This window comes from Phocoena sinus, chromosome 9 (genome assembly GCF_008692025.1).
Source record: "Phocoena sinus isolate mPhoSin1 chromosome 9, mPhoSin1.pri, whole genome shotgun sequence".
NCBI classification, from domain to species: Eukaryota; Metazoa; Chordata; class Mammalia; order Artiodactyla; family Phocoenidae; genus Phocoena; species Phocoena sinus.
In genome coordinates this window covers 82,013,440-82,021,872 of record NC_045771.1, presented here as the reverse complement: position 1 = coordinate 82,021,872, position 8,433 = coordinate 82,013,440, and the positions used below count along the sequence as shown (strand labels likewise).

The 8,433-nt window shown below is 36.8% G+C and overlaps 1 long non-coding RNA gene across 4 annotated transcripts; it reads right to left on the bottom strand.

Annotated features, from left to right (window-relative positions):
* Positions 1 to 417: 417 nt before the first annotated feature.
* Positions 418 to 7,517, bottom strand: LOC116759595. 4 transcript variants are annotated; one of them, XR_004351486.1, is made up of 4 exons: positions 7,428 to 7,517; positions 3,362 to 3,483; positions 2,088 to 2,474; positions 418 to 576 (listed from the first exon to the last, which is right to left on the bottom strand). It is a non-coding gene; the product is annotated as an uncharacterized LOC116759595 (long non-coding RNA). The 4 variants fall into 4 exon arrangements; XR_004351487.1 differs by having other exon boundaries at positions 418 to 2,185; positions 2,349 to 2,474; XR_004351488.1 differs by having other exon boundaries at positions 2,349 to 2,474.
* Positions 7,518 to 8,433: the final 916 nt, after the last annotated feature.

Sequence of the window (8,433 nt, the reverse complement as noted above, 5' to 3'; positions counted from 1 at the left end):
ATCCTCTCCAGCATTTATTGTTTGTAGACATTTTGATGATGGCCGTTCTGACCAGTGTGAGGTGACATCTCATTGTTAGTTTGACTTGCATTTCTCTAGTAATTAGCAATTTGAGCTTCTTTTCATATGATTTTGGAACATCTGTAAGTCTTCTTTGGAGAAATGTGTATTTCGGTCTTCTGCCTATATTTTGATTGGGTTGGGGTTTTTTTGATATTGATATGTTTTGGACATTAATCCCTTATCATTGGCATCGTTTGAAAATATTTTCTCCCATTTTGTGGGCTGTCTTTTCATTTTGTAAACCCATGCACCTATGGTCAATTAATCTATGACAAAGGAGGCAAGACTCTACGATGAAGAAAAGCTGTCTCTTCAATAAGTGGTGCTAGGAAAACTGGACAGCTACATGTATAAGAATGAAATTAGAACATTCTTTAACACCATACACAAAAATAAACTCAAAATGGATTAAAGAACTAAATAGAAGACCTGATTCTATAAAACTCTTAGAGGAAAACATAGGAAGAACACTCGTTGACATAAATTGAAGCAGTATCTTTTTTGATCAGTCTCCTAGAGTAATGGAAGTAAAAACAAACAAATGAGACCTAATTAAAGTCAAAAACACTTGCACAGTAAAATTTAAGTGTTTTCTGTTTAAAATATCTTCCCTTACTCTGAGAGTCTATTCTGTCCAGTTGTTTACACACTAACCAGATCTTCATTCACCGTATAATGACCGATTTATATTTATTCATTTACAAACACATTGTACTGATGGCATATTTAAACCTTATTTATTTTTTTAATTGAGGTAAACTTGGTATATGACATTATGTAAGTTTCCGGTGCTGACGTTATGATTCGACATCTGTGTTTATTACAAAGTGATCATCACCAAACGTCTACTTACCATCACCGTACACTCGAGTCCCCTAACTCATTTTTAAAGGGAACTTCAAGACTAATGCCATCTTTTGATAGTTTAATATATGCCATAATATATGATACAACATAAGTGATAGATATTATAGACGTTTTACCATTTAATGGTCTACATTAAAAAATAAGACAATAGGATATTACCAGGTGTGTGTGTGTGTGTGTGTGTGTGTGTGTGTGTGTGTGTTTCCTACTCTCATAATAAACATGAATTTCTGCCATTAGTATCTAATTTCCTTTAATCTGCTATGAGGTAATAAAGACAATAGCACCTATAAATGTAGCTTTTATTATGAAAATTAGTAATGGGTTATTTGGGGGGGACTGCAATAATATAGAAAAGTGGGAAAATAAGAATCGGGGATGGGAAAAAAAATGAAAGGTAAAAATGAGTCATCCATCAGGAGACTATTAAGATAATATGACTAGCTTCCAGAAATTCAAACATAGCATAGTAGAAAAAAGAGAGCAGGCTTGATTCCAGTTCATACTCTATCCCTTCCTAACAGTTTGGATGTGGGAAAAATAATAGCTACCCTTCAGTGAGGAGTTACCCTCTCAGGTGCCATAAGTTTATTTTTCCTAATCATCAAAAATAGTTGAAAGAAATTATCAGTGCCTGGCATAGGGTAGGTACTTAATAAATATTTAAAACTAATAATAATAAATACTTATGTAGGTTAGAATAGAAAGTCTCATGTGACACAAAAATATCAATTTCACCTGCCAAGTCAAACATGACGAACGTGTTTTACACAAGTGTGTTTAAAATAGTCAGTAACATTTTAATGTTCTCTTCAGCTCTAAAAATTGTCTTTCTTGTGGAATTTTCTGGGCTTGAGCAGTTCTAGTAACATTCTTATGGCCTGTCCGCATTTCACTTTCTCCCCAGGTTGAGAGGATATGATTACACCTCTCTCTCAACCATAGATTTCCTTTGCACTTGGTCATTTTATAAATTCTCCATCCTCACAACTCTTACAACAGCTACTTTTTACAATATAGTTCTTATACCACAGCTTAGAAACAGGAAAACAGGATCAAGTATAAACTGACCACTGAAACAATTTTCATTATTAAAAACCCAACATTTATTGGAAATTATCTGTGTTACCGAAGATAGCCACAAAGACGATACTCACACTAGCCACAGCATGTTGAAAGGCCTTTCTTTAATGTTGCACATTTTCTCATATGCATGGTCCACATAAGCAGAAAAGTCCATATTTTATCTATAAACCTATAGGTAAGATATGTATTTTCAAATTTTATCTATAGCTTTAAAGGGAGAGAAGTTTCTATTTTGATGCCTCTATTTTGATGCCACCATTTTGTTTCACGTTATCAAAACTGTTGACAGGACAGCTTCCACTGTCATGCTTGTTATTCTGGTCCTGGCTTACCTGCAGTCTTCCAACGTTTCTCACTCAGTGATACCAATTTGCTGTTCTTATGGAAGTGTTGTTTTTCCAGCACAAAATACAGCCACCCTCCAATAGGCTTGATATGACCATTATTTCTCCAACCTGCTCTTGGGGGAAGCGCCACAGAGGTGGTTTTTATATGGCTCTTCAGATTTCTTACAAGCAGTATTTACATTCATATATAGTGATATTCCTCATGTTTTCCTTCCATGTGACTTTTGCTCAATGCTCTTCATTTTCTTGGTATATTTGATCATACCAAATTTTTCACAGCTTCCCTCAAGTGTCTTTTTTACTATCATAGTCATGGGCTACCAAATCCAGCCTGGAGAATAGGTCAGCCAATATGAAACAAAGGATCATTGATTCTGAAACGTAAATCTAGGACTGTAGAGAAAGCTCTGGTTATATCAATAAATCTCTTCCCAATAAATAATTTATTCCTACTTGATTGATGAGGAAATTGACATGCAGAAATGTTAAAAAAATGAGTCTACACTTACTCGAAAAGCAGAAGCAGCACCATGACCCACTGCCAGACCTTAACTGATTTTAAAGGCTCTGCTGTTGGTAATCAGCAACTACCATCATCAACCACATGACATTCTTGCTTTCTTATACCTGATCCTGAGTCTGGGGCAGTTGCTACTGGATCACAGCACCTTTTCCAGCTGAATCTGAACTTAACCTCTTAATCTTTCCCAAAAGAAATCTGCACACAGGCAGTTGGCTTTAGTTAGCACTCAAACACAAAGCTATTTTCTGTCACAAAGTTAGAATACATTTAGGTCTTTGTTTACTTATCTGCAGAATGGGAACTTCGGACTAGAAAATCTCTGAAGGTTTTGCCACACTGACATTTATATGAAGATCACCAATCTATATATTCCCAGGAAATACATAACTTAGGAATTCCTGGGTATTTTCCATTGAAAATATATTTGGAATTCAGTATGTTTACAGTAGAAAAGTAGTATTACCCATGAACTTACATTCATTTTACAACCTTCAAATATTTTTCCTCAGGGTGGAAATTTCTCATGCTTGATCACAGCTCAAAGATAATTTAGTCCTGGAAAATACAGCATATCTTTATTCATCTAGAAGTCCTATCCTGTATGTGAAGAAAAAGAAAAAAAAATGAAGAGCCCCACACAGTTGAAATATTCCATGTGTCTGGTCTTTACTGAGGCATATCCTCCTGAGAATAACCATTTGAAATATGTTTTACAAATTGAATTTTTAATGGACTATATGTAGTATGAGGTCAGGAGAAATTCTTTGGTTATTTCTTTGAAGTTTAATGTTTTAAAAATAATGCCAATACAGATTTAGGAGTCTTTCAAAATTACATAACTGTGGTTTAGTCTTGCTTTTTAACCTAGAGGTATAATCTTTTTTCCCTCTTGAAAGACACCAGCAAAGCACTGCCGTGAGAAGTCTCTCCCTTTCCCACCCCCTTGCCTTTTGGCCAAAATTACGCTCACATCTGTCCAGAGTGGAGGAAGTCCCAGCCACCACGTGCCAGTCTTTGTGCTTTCAGCCTGCAGCCCAGGAAATTACTACCTGTGTGGGCAGATCCTCAGTGCTTAACTGTGAGGTCCCACTAAACTGAGGACTCAGCAAGGATAAAGAGGGGGGAGCAGAGGATGGGGGCAAGGTAGAGGGGGGAGAGAGAGAGAAGAGGAAAGAAGGAAATCTCTGCCTCTTCCACCAAAATACTCAACATCTTTTAGGGTTTCATAGCCGGAGTTACACACAAAGCAGAGTAGAGAGCCAGAAATGTGTGTTCCCTTGTAAGTGGAAACTAAACAAAACATACAGAACACCCTTAATGACGTTTAAGAATATTTTTATAACAATAAAAATAATACATTCACCGAGTGAAAACTCTGGGCCAGAGTTTACTCACTTACTCATCACCTCAACTCTATTTACTACAGATTATTATCTCTGTTTTATAGATGAAGAAACTGAGGCACAGAGAAGCTGAATAAATTGTCCAAAGGTCTGGGACTTAAGTAGTGGTGCTGGGATTTGACTCATGAGTCTCCGACTCCCACAAACTGGAACACTGACCTGTGCTGTCCCATCACTAGATTTATGCATAAGACCTATGCGTCTTTCTTAGAACCTTCATAGCACCCCAGATAATATAGTGTTGTAATTACTTTTTTTAGTTCTTAAGAGGAAGAGAATATGTGTGGGGGGGGATCTGTTCCTTTGGGGGACCATCATTTCCACACAGTCTTCAACCCGTAGCAAATGCTATTTTAGAAATTCCCTATGTCATTCTGTCCTCTGTGACACCCCAAGACTACCCCCTCCATAACCCAATGCGGTGCCACAAAACTCAGTCAGCCTCTTTCATTCTGTCACTCTTTTACACACCTAATCAGATGATTTACTATAGCATGTGGCAGGGCAGTGATACAGAATCTGGAAATTCTCTTCTTTAAGGGCCCTGCAATGCTCAACATCCCAGAGTGTATTGATGGCTGTGTTCCATGGGAATGAGAGCTACACATATACAGATAACACTTAATCACTGCATGTCATTGTTAGTGCTATCCCTAGAAAACATCCCTTCCAATTTAGTGTTCCTTTAGACATAACAAAATTCTTTGAGGAATGTAAAAGCAATATTGTGTGGTAATCCAAGTTGGCATTAATATATTTAATGTATGCTCAACTTAAAGAGGCAGGATGTATAAGAGGTTTTCTCATTTTGCATATGCAGCACTTAATGTTTTAACTCTAGTTTAAATATCTGAACGGTCAGCAAGAAACAGTAGCCTCAGAGGTGTCTATAAGAGTGAATTTGTCTATCTCAATCATCTTTGAGTTTCTCTTCCTCCCTTCCTTGCACTGGAAGTGATCACGCAGAGGATGGTGGCCTATCTTCCAGGGCAAGAGTAGAGAGAATGCCTATATTAACAGAGTTTGAATGAGATAGTTCAAGAGCCCATCCTCTTATTATCATTTATGATTCTGGGATATTGTACTGTATTGCTATATTAGGAATAAAGAAAAGCATATAAATCTTAATTATGAGTTCCAAATTATTTAGAATATAATTTAAACCTAAACCAGTTTCCATATGAGGGGTGGTAAATTGAATTAGGTTTAAAAAAAATATTCTGGCTAGATTCCCTGCAGCTAATCTATATGGTTATGCCATGTGGTTGGGAACAGGAAACACCTGTCTCTCTGCTTGCTAGCACTCACTTAACGTGATCCCTGGCAAAACAGTTTTTTCAGCCCCAGTCCAATTCACCAGAGGTCATTTCAATTTGGGCTATTTCAACTTGTATTACAAACCATCAGTGTTTAACAATTTTCAAGCACTTTCTGGACATGAATCACTATATAGTCACCAGAGGTTTTTAAACTATTGTCCTGAGGTCCTCTGAAAGAGATCATTTGCAAATTTCAAATTCATTGGGATTTCAATGCATAAAATACCTTATTTTTACATTCTTATTGTCATAGAGAGACTATATCTCACCTTGCAAAATGAAATGTGTACTTCTAGTTCTCTGTTTTTAAAAAGCATAATAAATAAAATCTATTGGAAGAGTTTCAAATGTCAGTGCAATATATTTGCCTTCGGGCATTTAGTTTCTTTTTTGCTTTTTACAGTGCTTGAGAACAGAATCCTCATATTTAATATCCCACTCAAGTTCCGGCTTTGAATTTTGCAATGCAAAGTTTGACAGTTACCACCAATACAGATGCTTCAGATATGCTAACAATTTCAGCTCTGGGAATGAATATCTAGACTTTTTTTTTTTTTTTTTTTAACATTTCCATGGTTTCACAATTGGCAGTCTGCCTAGGTTGACCAAGAAAACAATGAGTTTGGGCAATTGCTTTACCATTCCCTCTGGCTGTGAGTATACTCATTTCCAAAAGAAGGGTATTAGAATAAATAGACTAGACTTGTTTTTTCTCCAACTTGGAAGGGTTAAGAGGCAAATACTGACTGACAGATAGCAAATTGCGGAATATATGTTATAAAAAACGATCCACAATTATTGTGCTATTTAGTCAGTCATCCTGTAGAACTGTGTGGTTGCTTAGCAGAGCTGTTTTCCCTGATGTAACTATTCTCTTCTGTGCACCCGACAAAACTATCTGATAACCCAAGTAAATACTATGTAGGTCTGGCTCCGAGTTATTATGACACTATGTTCCTTACCCCTTAAATTATAAACTGCCCTATATCATGCTTTACAACCTGTTTGGTTAAAAAGTCAGTATGACAAACAGCAACATAACAGCATGCGTCTTCAGTGAAAACAAAAATACATTTTACACATAGATTAAAATTTGGCAGCCTACCTGTGAATGGTTTATGGTCCATCAACTTGCCTTTGTATACAGGCGAAGCACTAACTGATTAAACCTGGATCAAGTAGTCAGGCAATAAGGCAAAAACCAAGACCAATGGTTGATGAGGTAGGTAGAATTAGAAAAGGTGGCAGATTGCCACCACTTTGTAAAACCACCTAGCCCCATGCCGTCCCCACCCTCCAGAACCCAGAGAATTTTTTGAGCAGTCAACTGTTCCAATAATGAGATTAGTCCATGGAAAAAGGAGAGTTGGAGGGTACCAGCCACGATGTGTCAAAAACAGTTGGCAGTCATGAGTTCTCTGGGCAAAAGTCATGCCTATACATGTAGAAATAGGCAGCCATATGTCAACAGTTTTTCAGGAATCTGTCTCTCTCAATAGAGGTGTCTCTCCAGACCCAGGGAATTCTCTGCCAGCTCTAAATTTATTGCGTAGTTTTAGGAAATATATTACACTTTGGGAGTCATATCATTACCACGGGAACTGTAATTCAGAGCAAAGATAGCTCAGGAGAACAAGAGCAAGGCTTTTTCCTTATGTCAAGTATTTTCCAGTTCCTACATGGAAATATCTCAAGATTGAAACAAATTTTTAAACTACACCATGCTTTATTATTCCAATCTGGAAATAAAAAAGGAAGCTGTAGGACAATAATATAATCCCTTATTATATAAAAGCTAAAATGGAGGCCAAGGACCTACCTTTTCTTCCAAGCCAATGACCCACACAGATCTTAGCAAAACTCATAAAAGTCCATTTACTGAAATACTTAAGCTGTAAGTGAAGTTTCCTTGTCAGGATGACACAGCACATTGTAGCCAATCAGCAATGACCTAAGTAAACTGCTTGTCCAAACCAATGAGAATTAAGCTCTATGAACTTCCTCTTTTATGCTCCATAAGCCTTACTGTAACCCTGAAACAAACTTCTTAGCACTTTTGGTGTTGAAGCCTCCTTGTTCAAGAACATTTTGTTTCTCACCCAGTAAAATATCCATATCAAGTAAAACCCTGAATTTTCTTTTGACACCATTTACACATAAAAATCTTAATTTGAGGAAAAGAAAGGGGAAAAGTGAGAAAGAGCGAGGAAGACATCACGTTTTATAGGACAATTTGGACGAGATAAAAATAAAATCTTGACTCTGATTCGTCTCCAGTCAGCCTGAACAACTTGAGCCATCTCCCTGACCAGATTTAGTGAGATTCTCCTGCTGTTTAACCTTCTCCAACCACAGGATAATTATGAAGACACAGAAATAGCTTATAATTGTTATCCCTCCCAAAAGATTTTAGGAAGGTATTTTTTAGGAACATAGTGGTTCTAAGTAAAATTTTCAAAAGAAGATTTGAGGACAAAGATTCAACTAAAATCTCATTCCCCTACCACCCGAATCCTAAACTCATCTCTCGGCTTCTACCAACTCTCACTCTGAGTTCACCGAAAATGGAACCTCCTGTGAGTAAATCTCCATGTTGATTTTTAGTTGACTAAATGAATGTTCCTAAGTTTTAGAAATCAATTTAAAATAATCTGATTTCTCTTGTGAGAAAAAATAAGCAGAACATTTTCTCAGTGGTGATTTATTCTCTAAGCAAGTGTGGCAAGTTAAAATCCTTGTTTTATGTTATTGAAACAACTGGGGAAAATGCTTCATGTTGTAATTTGAAATCCACAACAAAGTCTACCATGGCAGGAGGTTGGGGG